At 48.2% G+C, this 15,310-nt stretch overlaps 1 long non-coding RNA gene across 2 annotated transcripts in view; it reads left to right on the top strand.

Moving 5' to 3' along the window:
- LOC138141645 (uncharacterized) overlaps positions 1–9,534 on the top strand; it is a 12,887-nt gene extending 3,353 nt beyond the window's left edge. Inside the window, exons 1-3 of one of the 2 annotated variants that reach the window (XR_011163226.1) lie at positions 6,430–6,655; positions 7,561–7,774; positions 9,094–9,534. This is a non-coding gene — a long non-coding RNA (uncharacterized lncRNA). Of the gene's footprint in view, positions 1–6,429; positions 6,656–7,560; positions 7,775–9,093 lie in introns of those variants that run through there. The other variant, XR_011163227.1, reaches the window with a different exon arrangement.
- The last annotated feature ends 5,776 nt before the right edge of the window (positions 9,535–15,310 follow it).

The following is a 15,310-nucleotide window of genomic DNA, read 5'->3' as shown; positions in this document are numbered from 1 at the left end:
TTTCTTTCTTTCTTTCTTTCTTTCTTTCTTTCTTTCTTTCTTTCTTTCTTTCTTTCTTTTTCTTTCTTTCCCTCCTTCCTTCCTCCTTCTCTCTCTTCCTCCTTCCCTCTCTCCCTCCCACCCACCCCCTCTCCCTCCCTCCCTCTCTTCCTCCTCTCTCCCTTCCTCCCTCCCTCCCTCACTGCCTCCCCCCTTCTTTCTTGCCTTCCCTCCCTAACTTCCAGGTATTCCCCACCATCACACTGCTCCCTAGATGTCAGACTCTCTCTGTCTCCAGCAGGGCACTGGTAGATGTTTAACAACCAGCTTGGGGAGGGAGGTGAGGGGAGTAGGAAAATATACACAAAATACACTTTCAAGTTTAATGTGCCCCTTTTCTCATTTTCTCCATCACTTTCTGAAGTCAAAACAATCAAATACACAATCCTTCCAGCCCTAGTTTTTGGTGTTTGCTGATTTTCGAGGTGGGACCCTTGGCTCTCCCAATCCTGAGCTGGCTCCTGCCATCCTCAGCCTGGCCCAGGCTCCACCCCTCACCTCCACTGAACCTGCCCTCCAGTCCCTTAATTGTGCATATTGCTCCTTTCTGAACTTCCAGTTGAGCCCCATAAATTGGAGATAATTGGCCTGTTCTGATGAAGTTAGGGGGCTCCTGGGGCAATCATTTCTAGGTCTGGTGAAGCCAGGTCTGTGGGGGAGGGGGAGACAGGACAGGTTAGGGAAAGTGGAGAGAAGGCAAGACAGCAAGGGAAGGGGACCAGGCCTCGAAGGCAAGGAGTGTGGGAGACAGTTCAGGGGAGTCAGGAGGCAAGAAGCCAGAGAGCGCCACCCTCTTTGGGCCCCTCTCCTTGCTGACTTGCTGACTTAGTTACTCATCCTTCAGTCTACAATGGGCCCACTCCAGCTCACTGACTGATGTCTTCCCAGTGGGGCTTGTGTTGCCCCACATCTTGCCCCACTTCCCCAGACCTCCTAGGTAGCTCTCTCCACCTCCTGAGTGAATAGAAGAACTGTATGGGACACTGGGCTTCATCCTGCTCCCAGAAGACAAAGGTCCACAGCAGGCTGGAGGAAGGTGGGGGGAGGGGTTTATGAATAGAGTTTTGTACCTGACTCAAGAGGGCCTGGGCATAGGCCTAGGTCCTAAAGGACTCTGGCTTCCTCCTGCCTATAGCTCATGCTGTTGCCTCATCTGCCTCCTTCTTAGACTTGTTGGGAAAGTGCTTTGTAAACTCTAAAGAGGGGGGCACTGGGACTGTCAGGGGATGAAGTCGAGGTGAGATGGCCTGTGAAAGGTGTGACGGAGAGGGATGAAAAGTGGTGTGCTGGAGCCAGCTCTCATTGGCTAGTTATGAATCAGAATTCAGGTTAGATTGAAAGCAGGCTTGATGGCTTGTCCTGTTGGCGGTCAAGGCTTAAGAATCAAGAATGCATAGTGAACTTACAAGTGTGTACTGCCATACATTTTCCCAAGGTGTGCCGAATGTTAATTACCAGCCTCCCATAGGATTGGAGAGAAAATGAAAGGTGTGGACGAGATGGCCTTTTAGGTCCCTTCCATTTCCGGAGCTCCAATCTACAGCTCAATTTGGAGCCATGGAGCTGGAGGGGGGCATGGGGATGGGAATTAACTCTCTAGTCTAGGCTATCCATCTTCTCTGGGACTGGGAGATCATGGAAGGTTAGGCGTTGTCTGATGGGGCTCCAGGTCCTGGGGGACGTCTAGTCATCCTTCACTCTCAGAAAGCTAGAAGTGACCTCTCCCTCCCTACTCACGGAGTCTCCTGAAGGCAGAGAAGCCTCCATGCCAGGACTATAGACAACAGGTGCAGACTCAGTCTGCCTTAGGGCCCACCACACTCCTTAAACATCAGAGGATCAGTCCCCTGGTTGGGAGGACCCTCCACAGGCCATCCAGTCCACACTCATCTTCTAAGTCACCCCAATAGTCAGCATAGCTAGTGTTGCTAGAGGCCTTTGAGGTTTGCAAAGCACTTTATGTTGACCTTTACAACAACTCTGAGAAATAGATGAATTATGCCCATTTTACAAATGAAGAAACAGAGGCAAACAGGTTAAGTGAATTCAAATGAAGGGGGGATGAGTGACATGGTATGGGAGAAACACCACTGGACCTGGAGTCTGAAGACCTGCGTTTGAATCCTGTCTGAAATACTTAGAAACCATGTAACCTAGTATCAATCCTATGCCCTCTCTGAGCCTGCTTCCTCCTTTGGGAATCCCTGCCTCACCTACTTCACAGGCTAAATACTTTTGTCACCGATAAAGTCCTCTAAAATCCCAGAGATTATTGCTAATCCCAAAGCATCAAAAACCCAATCCCTGCCTTGCCATTCTGTGTCACCTCCCATTTGTCAGACTCCCAGAGGGACCATTTCTGACATCCCTCTCTAGTGAAACATGGGGAGTTCCATTTTGCTGCTTGTCTCCCAGTTTCCCATCCAGCTTCCATTCTCCTAGCATTCCTGGCTCTGGGAGCCAATTGGGGATGTTGAGAATTGCCCAGGGAGCCTAAAGCTGGGGTGCCCACAAGGGCAGGCAACCTCTCCCTGACCACTCCTGAGGCCCCCACAAGGGGCCTCAGCCCTTCCTCCCCCTCCTGCTTCTAATTCTTCTTTGGCCTTACCAGGATCTCTTAAGGACCAAATTTCTAATTTCTAAATGCCTGTGAGCTCAGTTGGAAGTCTACTGTCCTGCTCTCTCTGCTTCCTACTGACGAGGTTTAGCGTTGGGAGAGCTGGTTCAGCTGTGAATGAATTCCCTTAGACCTTGTCTTTTAGCCAATAGGAGCTTTTCTATTTTACTCAGGAAAGCACCACAGGCCTGCTTAGTGACAAAGCTAAGTGAGACCCCGATATTTGGGGGAGTTACACTTAGACAGAGCTTTCAGAATACTGATGTCCTTTTCTAGGTTTTTATGGAGCTTAAAGATTAAAGACAGACCCAAATGACAGGATGAGGGAGACAGTGAATTCTTTATGGTTTAAGGATTTAAGAACAGGGCAGGAGGAACACAGGTTAAAAACTAAGGGACCCAGGGAACACAAGATAAGGGACACAAAAGCAATTCTTTTGATAAAGGTTCAAGATAAGGGGGGAAAGGACTTCAGGGCGCCTTTAGGGGTTCACAAAGTACTGGGAAGGCAACTGAACCCTTAGGGCATCATTTCCCCACTCAACTACTAGGCAGGAGCAATCTTTCAGAAAGGGGGGGAGGGTCATTGTCACTTTTCTGGCAGGTCACATCCGGGTCTTATCTCCTATCTCATATCCTGCTTGCTTCATCTGCCTCAAGCACTCTTTTCTTTCTCATCATTACCCTGTTCCACTTTCCCCCCCATTTTCTCCTTACCTCTTGACTGGATGCCTGCTTGCAGCACTTCCTTCTGTCTCAGGGGTGGGGGAGCAGGTTAGCGGCCAGTGGATCTGGGCCATCTTCAGGCTGATATTATTAGGGACCTTCAGGTTACACCCCTGCTCAAAAAGCCTTACTGGTTCCCTAAGGCCTGCTGAGTGAAATGCAAACTACCTCATCTGGGATTCAAGGTCATTCACAATCTGCAGCCTCTGAGAGCATGATTCAATGGGGGGGCTAGATATGGAGACCAAGGACCTGGGGGCAAGGTTACAGTTTAACAACTGGACAAGTCTCTCTTGGCCTCAGTTTCCTGTTCTTTAAAATGAAGACATTGGACTAGATGACCTGAGAGGTCCCTTCCGGCTACAAGTTTCTGGTAAGCAGGGCTTTCAGCTTTTCAGCTAGTTGGGAACCAGCTTTTGGAAAGGCATGATGATGTATGATGGAAGATCCTTGCTCCCCAACTTGGAGCGTGAGCATGTGTAACTACAAGATGAAGAGACAGATTGTGTGTTGGCCACATAGGCCAATGGAGATCTGGGGGCGGGGGGGGGGATGGGGGGATTAAAAAAAACACCAAGTGGTCAAAGAGACATTGGTCCTTCTTAGCTGGCTGTGCTGCAGTGAGGAGGCCTCAGGCCTTTCTCTCCTCCCTCCCTCCCCCTCAGGACCCTGTAGCATTGCTCCTGCGGCTGTCCCTTGTGTCTCTTCTTCCTGCTTTTAGGTGAAGGAGTATTGAAGGTGGCTTGGAAAGGTCAGAATGGTAAAGCCTCGGAGGTGTGGGAGCCAGAGATTTGTCAGAAGCCGGATGGTGAGAAGCAAAGTCCCTAGCAGCAGCCCCTTTGACTCAGCAGAGACCAAAGGCAACCCAGAGACAGTTAGAGCAACATATCTACTAGCAAAAGCAAATTCAGATGTGAATTTGGAGTAATGTTTGTACTTCTGGGATTACTGGCCCTTTTCACTAAATATCCCTTTGTTAAAGCTGATTAATGATCAGTGAAATAGAACTGGACCCCTAACCACTAGTGGCTATGGGGGGGGGGGGGAATATTCTGTAAGTTAGGTTTCAATCCACAACCCAAATGAAATTCCCCCCCCCCCAGCTCCTAGAACCCTGAGGAAAAGACATAACCAGCCTAATTCTGGAGGCCTGAACAACTGGGGGTAAGGGTGGGGGATAGAGAAGGGAGGGGGCAGGTGTTGGGAGAGGATTTGATACTTGGAGCTTGAAGGCTCCCTCATTCTGTATCTTCCCCAGTATGGAGCACAGTTCTCTCCATGGTGAGCATTTGCTAAATGTTTGTGGCATTGACCAGAACGCCTTCTGGAAGGGAGTGCATCAGATGACTCCAGCTCAGGGGACTGAAGCAGCCCCTCTCACAATTTTGTTCCTTGAGGCTGCTTGAGCCTGTCACCGGTCTAGCATGCTGTTGCCCATCCCCCATTGAAGGAAGGATGAGCCCACTCCCAGCTCAGCTGTTGGAGCTGGTGCCCAGGGCTTTATCTTCCTTTTTTCTGCTTCTCCTAAACCTCCCAGCCCTGCTCCAGTCAGGGTTTCCAGAGGGGCCCTGGTGCCTCAGGGCCTGATACTGGGTGGCTCTGCTGGGTGGCAGGGAGGGGAGGGAAGAGGCTGACAGACTCTGCTGGGATTTAGGCTTAGCCCACGACCCCTTTCCTGTGTTCTGCTCCCCAGGCTCTTTCTCTATTCTCTTGTTTTTCCCCTGACTGGGAGGCAGCAGTGCCCAGTTTCACTGGATTCAGACTTTTGGGACTCACCCTAGCTCCTCCCCACCGAAGGAGGATGACTGGGAGCCATCCTAAGTGTGAGCATTCTTCACATTCTCACCCAGCCCTGGAGATACTAGAATAATGCTTCTTGACTTCTGACATTATTCCCCAGAGTGCCCAAGCTCATGTGTCTTCAGTGCCTCCTCACAATAGGTATTAACATCCCCCCTTTCCCAGAGGAACAAAGTGAGACTCAGAGTGGTGCTGCCATTGCCCAGTCACTCAGCCAGAAATAGTAGCAGCTCCTTCCCCTGCAAAGTCAGCCTGGTAGTGGTGAGGCTGGGTGAACAAAGCTTCCTCTTGCACCTGCCTAGATCCCTCCCACCCCCAACAGCTGGCACTATCTCCAAAGGATCTCTGCCATTTCCCAAGGGATCATGCCAGGCTTTGCCCTTTGGGCATCCTGGCTTCCTTTGGCAGGTATGGATCCTTCCTCTGAACAAGGTTTATGTTGTTGGAAATTCATCCTTGAAGGAAGCGGTCAATTTCTCTAAGAGGTTAGTGAAAATAAAGATGTCATTTTCCCATCAAAGTTCTTGAACTTCCCGACATCTGCCCCTGGAGCCCTTGGAGGCCAAGAAGCCCTGATGTACTGGAAAGAGCCAGAGGCTGAAGGGTCCAGTCCCTGCCTCTTCCAGACTCTTTCTATGGTCTTTCCCTTTAGACAGGCCCAATCCTCTAAGCTTCAAGAAGCTGAGCCAGGGTAACTGGCCCTGGCCGTGCTTCTTGAGAAACTCAAAGCAGAACAGGACATGGATTTTCCTTGAGGGAGGGGAGTGAATAGGGGACCTGGGAAAGGAAAAGATGTCAGCTGGGGAAGAACACTAGAAAAGGGAACATGAAAAGGGGCAGATGGGGCAGGGATGGGAAAAGCCTGTGGAGTCCTATGGAGAGGCCCAGGAGAAGGGGGCACCGGACAGGGGAGTAGGCTGAGGATGGAAATTTCTCTTAGAAGTAGAGTGGAGCTGGGTCTTGAGGTTACCATGTCCCTTCCCAGGAAATGGGGACCCAAGCCCTGAGCAGAGCTTTGGGGAAGGGGGGTTGGAGCTGAGGCTTAGTGGAGCTCTCCAGCCCAGAGGGGTGCAGCGAAGGGGAGGCTGGAGGCAGGGCTTGACTCTGGCCTCCCAGCTCCCAGCAGCCGGCTCTCAGCAGTCACTTCCCGGCTCTGGGCTTGGGCTGCCCTGCCTGAACTGCTCACTCCTGCCAGGCCAAGCCAAGCCAAGCCAACGACTCCTTGCCCCATTTGGCTGCCTCTTCTGTGCCCTCTGAGTTTCGCACGTTCCTTCTACTGGCAAGAAAGGCTGTGTTATAGACAGAAAGCCCCAGTGGAATGCTCCAAGCCAGGCTAAGAAGGAGAGGGCTCTTGACCCCGGCGGGTGGCCAACAGCAGCTCTGGGCAAGGACTCCAACACTGGAGGAGAAAACGAAACTGCAATCCTGCCCAGGGAAAGCTCATCCGACTGGAGCTCTCCTTTAATCCATGTGGTAATTTATTCAGAGCACAACAGCTGCAAGAGGAGAGGCCCAGAATGGGGGAGCCAAGGCTGGGGCCTGGGATTTGGGAGGGAGGGGAAGCCTAGGCCGCCAAGCCCAGTGGGGAAGCACAGGCCTCCTCAGGCAGGCCAGGCCCAGAGGGGCCAGCTCACTGGAGAGAAGGCGGATAGAGAAGGGCTCCCGGAGGGTCCAGTGCAGTGGGGGGACAAGTTTTGGAGCTGAAAGCTAGGGGAGCAGAGGTGGGGAGGGGGACCATGAAGGTCCAGGCCCCAGCTGCTTGGGAGAGTAGAGGCGGGGAGAGCACTCTTAGGGGCCATGTCAGTGACTAAAACATAGGGCAGATGGCCACTGGCATAGGGCACTCCTCCCTACTGATGACATCCTGGGCCAGGCTCTTTTAAGATGAGGAGAGCTGGAGCTTTGGAGCCCACAGAAGGTCATGAACAGATGTGTGTATGCAGAAGACAACTACAGGGAATCTCTCTCTGCTCCTCAGCTGCAGACAGAAGCAGAGAGGAGATCTGGGTACCCAAATCCAGGCCCTGTAGAGGAGGGAAGGGCTGAGCCAGCGGGTGAAGGCAGGGAAGCCAATAAGCAAACACTGGCAGCACATGATGAAGGACAAGTTAAGGGGAGGTCCAGGAGACCTCTTTTCCATGCCTCTGCCCTTCCCCCCAGCTCTAAATCTATGGTCCTATTAACATTCTCTCTCTTCCCTGTCTCTTCTCCTCTTCCCTGCCTTCTATACCTCTCTCTCATAGTCTTCTTCTCCTCCTCTCCCCTTCCTGAGCTTCACTGTCTCCTGCTCACCCTTCCCTTCCCTTTCTTTCCTTCTATTCAACCCTTCATCCTCCTCCTGGCCTCCATTTTCACTCTGAACCTTCTCCAATTTCCAGAGGCCAACCTGACCCACCGCCTTGGACTGATACCTTCTGTTTCCTGACGAGATACTTCCAGCCACACCTCCACCTGCTCCTGCCTATAGGAAAGTTAGCCTTCTGGCCCTCAAAGGCTGCAACATCACCAACTGTGTTCAGGATGGGCTTTGAGGGAGGTCCTTTTCAACATAAAAAAAATCCTCCTGTAAGGCCTTCCTCTCTTCTTCCATTGGTGAGTTCCTCCTAGAACCAGGTCCTATTGCTGGCTTCCTGCTATCTTCCCCCACTAGAATGTAAGCTTCTTGAGGGCAGGGACTGTTTTTCTTTTTACTTGTATTTGTATTTCTAGTGCTTAGTACAGTGCCTGGCACATGGTAAGCACTTAAATCCATCCTCCCTCCCTCCCTTCCTTCCTTCCTCCCTCCCTCCCTCCCTCCCTTCCTTCCTTCCTTCCTTCTTTTCTTCCTTCCTTCCTTCCTCCCTCCCTCCCTCCTTCCCTTCCTTCTTTCCTTCCTTCCTTCCTTCCTTCCTTCCTTCCTTCCTTCCTTCCTTCCTTCCTTCCTTCCTTCCTTCCTTCCTTCCTTCCTTCCTCCCTCCCTTTCTTTCTCCCTTTCTTCTCCACCGTTCTCCCTCTCAATCCCTTGGAGAACCAGTTCAACTCTAAACTTTTATTTACTCTTGAGTTCCATACCCCTTTGTCCTATTGCCATTGCTAAACCCAAACCTTTTTCATCATCCACTGTCTTCATTCTGCTTCATGTGGTACACAATCACAAAACCTTGCCAACTGGGTCCACAATAAGTTTATGTTGCCTAATCTCAGCTGGGTCCTCACTGAAGCAAGGTAGTCTTTTTCTATGGCCCACTCTAATGTTTTTGCCTCTCTTTAAAGCTCCCATGAGCACCCCCACCCTGTTGGCTGAGAACTTAGCTGCATAGTTCACTGAAGCATTGAAACTTTCCCAAGAGCTCCCTCTTCTCCCCTCTCCTTCATCATACATTACTCAAATGATTTTTTCCACTATCTCCTCATTGACCCCTGTCTCACATGAAGAGGTGACCCTTCTCTTTTCCAAGGAAAACATGCAAAAGGGACCATATTCCTTGCTGTCTTCTCCAATTGATCTTTCTTCCCATCATGCCCTCTCTCTCACTACTTTCATCCCCTGTCTACAAACATGCTCATGTCTTCTCCATCCGTAAGTATCCTCACCCGATAGAATGTGTCTGCCTAGCTCATCCTAACTTTCTTGGCTAAGCACTTTGGAAAAAATCTTCTAACTTGGCCCCTCCTTTTCTTGTCCTCTCACTCTATCACTGCCTCTTGGACATCTCTAATTCAACATGGAAAAAATAAAACTTGGTTTTCCCCCAAGCCCTCTACTGTTCTTAATTTTTCTGTGTTTCACCCTCAACACCCCCCCCCCAACTCAATAAATACCAGTGGCTCCCTATTACATCCAGGATCAAATAGAAGCACCTTTGCTTTGCATTTTCAAGCCCCTCCCAACCTGTCCCCTTCCCAGCTGCCTTATACTTTCTTCCCTACAGGTTCTCTGAGGTTCATGGACACAACACTCATCTACTGACTCTACACCTTTATGTTGGAGGTCCCCCAGACCTGGACTCATGATGTTGTCACATCAGCTTCTTTCAAGACTCAGTTCAAATCCCATCATCTGTACAGACCTTTCCTACCCCCACTTTGGCCTGCTGGCACCTTTGCCCTGAGATGACCTTTTGTTTGTACTCTGTGTATCATGTGTTTGCCTGTTGTCTCCCCCATTAGAATGGCAGCTACTTGAGGACAAGGATGGACCATGTTTTTGCCTCTCTTTGTACCCCTCAGCACTTAGCACAATGCCTGGCACATAGTAAATACTTGTTGAATGATTAAAAAAATTCTTTATTACAAGGGTTGGCTTGGGGTGGGGTGCGAGAAGGGAATCCAAAAGGAAATTTGGGTTATATAAAATCAAAAGATATAAAATAAAAATCTATTAAAAATAAATGCTTGTTGAATAACTGGCTCAATCCCCTAAGTCCCTCTATTTCACCCCCTCCGGTATCTTTCCATTGCCCTCTAGTTCCTCAGGTTATGGCTTGTACAGCGAGGAATTTGAGTCTGTTGTAGAGTATGAGCTCCCAGATCATAGGGCTAACCCATTTCTGTAACCTATGACATAGGGCTGCAGATGAATGGGGCAGTTTCTCTTTCACTCATGATAGCAGCTGAGGTCTACCTTGGGAGTATTGTCATTTCTGCTTATGTCCAGGTCCTTATAGAAAAGAGACACGTTTCCTGAATTCCTGGACAAGTATGAAGGCTAATGAAACCCTGAATATGAGAGAGGCCTTGCTTAAGCCAACAGAAAATGCAAAGGACTCATACCCTAGCTTAAAAAGTATTCAAAACAATTCTTTTTCCTTCTCTCCCCAGGGACTTAGACAATCCTCAAGCCTTATTTTGCCATCTTGGGGAGAAGGCTCCCTAATAAATAAAAAACTTTCAGTGTTGCTAGAAAATTAAGAAATCTTCCTGTCCAGTGATCTCCACCTTCCCCAAGATCTATACAGCTCCATACAATTACAGGTGACTTTGAGGCTGAGCTGACCTTCTCAGTGATAGCACCCAGGGTCACTAAAAGGTGTGCTCCCTTCCCTGAACCTGTATGGTCAGTCAGGTCAAAGGCATTTATTAAGTGCCTTCTCTTTAAAGACCGAGTCAATTGTTTATCTCTTAAGAATAAATAATCACAACAACAGCTAAATGCCTACATGTAACTGCAAAAGGGAGGGGTTTTGTCTACCTGTGCAATTGTCTATAAGTCATTAAATGTAAAAGGACAGTGGGAAGCTGCTCACTTGTCCCTGGGACTATTTCTATATGAACTTCATTCAAAAAGATGAGAAGAATGAAATGATAATAGTTGTCTTCAAAATCCATCCTGTCACCACACCATGTAGGAGTGAGGGCACATGGAAAACTCTATTTCAACATTCTATCCAAATAAAAATGGTACAAAATGTGACATTTTTAAGGAACTTACCTTTAAATCCATGATTGTGTTTCCTAAATCAATTAATAAATGGTTATTATGCACCTACTATTGGCCAGGCACTGGACTAAGTGCTGGGGATACAAAAAGAGGCAAAAGCCAGTCCCTGCCCTCAAGGAGCTTACAATCTAATGGGCGAGACAAACACAAGCTAACATATAAAAAACAAGCTTGTTGCTGTTGTGTTTGTCCATTCTGGGAGATGATGCCATGACTTGCAGTTGACTTTGATTTTATTGGGGGGGGGGCGTAAAAAGTCAGCAGACTCACTTTCTCCTCCAGAGCTATATGGGTCCAGCAGCCACATATTGATAAAGATGACTGGAGATGGCCCAGGATGCAGTGGGAGACCTTGGCCCTTTTTAGCTAAGGCCTTTGCAGGTTCTCACTTTGAGGCAACGCCCATTCAGTGAAGAGGCCTCTTTAAGAAGTGAGTCAAGGGATGGCCCTTTTAATTAGAATAAAAGAAAAAAAATCAAGTTGTTAGGGGAAGACCCTCAGGGCTGCTGGCCCAAAGAGAAAAAAAAAACTCCTGACATTCAGGAAGTCCAGAAGGCCTAAAACACAGCCATTAAGTAGAGCTTGGCCAAGGACCTATTGTGGCCCAATCTATGAGCTTCAGAGTGACCTGGATTGAAGGTTTAGGAAAGACAGAGGAAAAGGTAGAGAGCAAGAAACAGCGTGAAATAGCGGGAGAGGCCGCGAGAGGGCGCAAAAGGGGCACAAGCAAAGGTGGGATAGGGCACGACAGGGCCTCTGAGGGTGGGGTGGCAGTATCAGAGGACAGGTGAAATCGACAAGCCTTGGCATCATGTTGGAAAGCTGCGTGGGGTGAAACAGAATGAGGAGTCCTAGGTTTCAAGCCAGAGCAATTCGGAGGACAGTCTAAAAGAGAAGGGAGGAGGAGGGGAGGGTTCCAGGGAAGAGATAATGAGTTCTGTTCTGGACATATTGAGTTTAAGATATCTGTTGGCCATCCATTTCAAGATGGCTGAGATTGGAGGTCAGCAGAGTGGTTGGGGCAGGAAAGGGAGATTTGAGAATCCTCAGCATAGAGATGGGTATTCAATCCATGGGAGCTGCTGAGATCCCCAGGTAGGAGAAGAGGAGAGAACCCTGAGGGACATGTGCATTTAGGAGGCAGGATATGGAGGAGGATCCAGCAAAAAAGACTGAGGCAGAGAGGTGAAATAGGTAGGAAAAGAACCAAGGAAAAAAGTTAGAGAGAAGAGAGAGGGATCAACAGTGTGAAAGGCTGCCAAGAGGTCAAGGAGAGTGAGGACTGACAAGAGGCCACTGGAGCTGGCAACTAAGAGACCATTGGATAGAGCAGTTTCAGTGGAATAGAACTGAATAGCACTAATTCCAAGGTAACAAGGAAGTCAGAACAAAATCACAAAAATCATCAAACTCTATTAAATCTATCAAGAAACATGAGGGGCAACAAAGTGGCAAAATGAATAGAGCACCAGCCCTGGAGTCCGGAGGACCTGAGTTCAAATCCAGCCTCAGATACTTGACACTTACTAGCTCTGTGACCTTGGGCAAGTCACTTAACCCCAATTGCTCTGCTTTCCCCCCTCCAAAAAATAAGAAAAAGAAAAAAAGGAAACATTAAATAGCTCCTTCATTTCATAGACTTGCTAAGTGCACATTTTTTCTTTTAGCTATTGTTAACTGTATTCCAAAACTTAATAGTACCCCAAAATCAAGCTTACTGGGGAGAACCTGTTTAAAGCAACTAAGACCCATTCTGAATATTAATGTACACTTTGAGAACTAGAAATTGGACTGTAACAGATTTCGAAAGTATACTCACAAAAATATGTACAATATGAATGAAACTTAGGGCTCCCCATCCCAAGGCAACTATGACCACATCATCACAAACAGAAGGAAGAGGACTGAACAACATTCAGAGAGCAAAACCTTACAGAAATACTCTTGGAATAAGCAAACTTCACACCACTGAGCAATACTCACAAGACTGATAACACACATACCATTTGATTTGGAAAATCTAACCAAGTCATTTATCTCCAGACAGAGCTGGTGAATCCCAAATCCATGAAGATCCAAGATCCAAGAATAGAATCAGAAGGCCCTTCATGGGGGGACAGCTGGCATGAACATAGCCTATGCTATGTCAACAGAGGCAGCAAAAAAAAAAGATGACTGAGTCATGAGACTTTGAGGGGCTATGGTTACAAGTCCTGACCAGGTTACCACCAGTGGAAATGACAAAAGAGTAGTCCTTAAGAAGCCTGAACTTAGTGATCAATGTAGATTATGCAAAAAAATGGTAGAAAGTGCTGCAGGTCATCAACATTTAGTACCTACTGAATACCTAGCAATTAGACTCTGCAATGGGAGAGGTTTGTTGTCTTTCTGAGATATCAGATTACAAATCTCTAGGCTTTGTGGAAATTGGTGACAGGACACCAGAAATGACCAGCCCTCTTCTGCTTTCTTTTAATTCCCTTGTGCTATATGTCCGTCACCTGAGTCCTTGGAAATAAGGCCATGCAGAGAACTCCGATTTTGTTAGTGTGTTTTTATGGTTCCTTTTCTGTTCATTACTCTTCAGAGCAGCTTCAATGCACCTCCACACTCATATTTCCCCCATTAGTGATGCCCTCCTCCAGGCCAGCTTATTTGCCTTTTCCCACCCCCCCTTCCCATTTGTTGGGCTGGCTTGAAACCAGACTTGATCTTTTGAATCCAACTCCCTCTCCACTTTCTCCTTATTGGTTCCACTCGAGGGGAAGGGTTTCATTTGAGACTTGAGCCTTTCTGGCTGAGCTCTGGGCACTGGCTGCTCTTCCAAAGGGTTCCCAGCCTCTGATGTCCCTCCTAGAGTCCATGACTCACAGCTCTAGCCCCTGCCGTTAAATCCAACATGGGAATGCCCATTGCGGGAAGGCTTCTGCTCTCAAGGCACTTACAGTGGAGAATACGCTAGGACAGATACAGTATATATGACAGAGTTGACTAAAGTAGGGAGAAAGGTAGGGAGCCGGGAGCTGAGCCCTCTTACCCAGGAAATCAAGGAAAGTTTCCTGGAGAAAGTGGCACCTGAACTAAGCCTAGATAGAAGCAATTGCTTTTCTACAGTCAGAAGTGTGGCTTCAGGGCATTCCAGGCTGAAGAATGGGATGAGGTCTGGCTGAGTGCCGGAGGTGTTGGAGGAAAAGAGGGAGGGTGGGGACAGCCAGCAGGTCAAATTGCATGAAGGGGGAGTCATGGGAAATCAGATGGCAAAGGGATGAGGATTTTAAATTCACTCAGGATGAGGAGTTTAAATTCTATCCTATAGGCAGTGAGAAGTTACTGAAGGATTTGGAGGAGAGGAGCTATCTGGTCAGACCTGGGCTTCAGGAAAATCCCTTTGGTGGCTGAATGGAAGATGGATTGGAGTGGACAGAGACTTGTGGCAAGTAGATACCCCCAGAAGCTATTGCAGTAGTCCAAGGGCAAGGTCACTAGGGCCTGCACCAGTCGGGTGGCAATGTCAGAAAAAAATCTGGGAGGCTTATGAGGCAATATGAGCTGACAGTGTGAAATGATGACTGCCAAAGCTAAGGTAACCAGAGGCCCTGCTAGCAGAAGCAGAGTACCCCGAAAGGATGTGGTAATAGTTCTGCTGCAGCTTGTTCTAATTAGACCCCATTTGGAGCACTGGGCTCAGTCTTGGTTCCACATTCTAGGAATGATGAGAGAAAGCAGGATGGTGAGGAGACTGGAGAGCATGCCATAGGAAGACTGACCATCAGAAAGTGAAGGACTTCACTCTGACTCTGTGTGGGCTTAGGCACAAGCCCGTCATGCTTTCTGGCAGGGTTAGTAGAATTTGTCTTGTATTTGATGCTTTAAAACTTGAGTGACCTGCACAAAGAGTAAAGCTCTGATATTACTGGGGGAAATCCCAGGACAGGGCACAAGCCATATCCAGAGCTCTTTAGAAGGACTCCCCAGCAGTCCATACGAGTTCAGAGACTTGTGTCAAGAAAGATTTCAAAGATGAGAAGGCACAAGGTGGGATGGACGCTGTTGGAAGAGAGTCCGTCTTCAGTGCCTGGATGCTTCATAGATGCCTAGTGAATTGCAGTGAATTGAATGAAATCCCAGACTCACAGTGAATTCTAGATAGGCATAAGAAATTCAGGGATCACTAGGGAGGAATAATCTTTTTCTTTTCTTTTTTGCTTTTTGGAGGAGGGAAGGCAGGGCAATTGGGGTTAAGTGACTTGCCCAAGGTCACACAGTAGTGTTAAGTGTCTGAGGTCAGATTGGAACTCAGGTCCTTCTGACTCCAGGGCCGGTGCTCTATTCACCGTACCACCTAGCTGCATCAAGAATAATTTTTTAGGGGAGGCCAGGTGGCTCAGCAAGTAAGAGCACTGGCCCCAGTGTCAGGATGACCTGGGGATCAAATCTGGGCTCAGATACTTAGCACCACACCCAGAAATAACTGGCTGTGTAACCTTGAGCAAGTTACTTAACCCCAATTGCTTTTTAAAAAAAAGAATAATTTTTTAAAGAATGAATACCATCCTTTTGAAGGCCCAAGCATTAAAATGGTCCCCACATGAGAGTAATTATAATATTAGTGCAAGCCATGATCCATGACCATGGATTCACAAGGAAGGTCTTGGCACTTTTAAATTAATACAGGGAATATGGGAGTCGTATCCTCACATGGTCTCAAG

This window comes from Petaurus breviceps, unplaced genomic scaffold, assembly GCF_028583685.1.
Source record: "Petaurus breviceps papuanus isolate PSGF00001 unplaced genomic scaffold, PetGlider_PUasm1.0 90451, whole genome shotgun sequence".
NCBI lineage: Eukaryota > Metazoa > Chordata > Mammalia > Diprotodontia > Petauridae > Petaurus > Petaurus breviceps.
The sequence above is the reverse complement of the archived record's forward strand: the minus strand, read 5'-3'. Positions and strand labels throughout refer to the sequence as shown.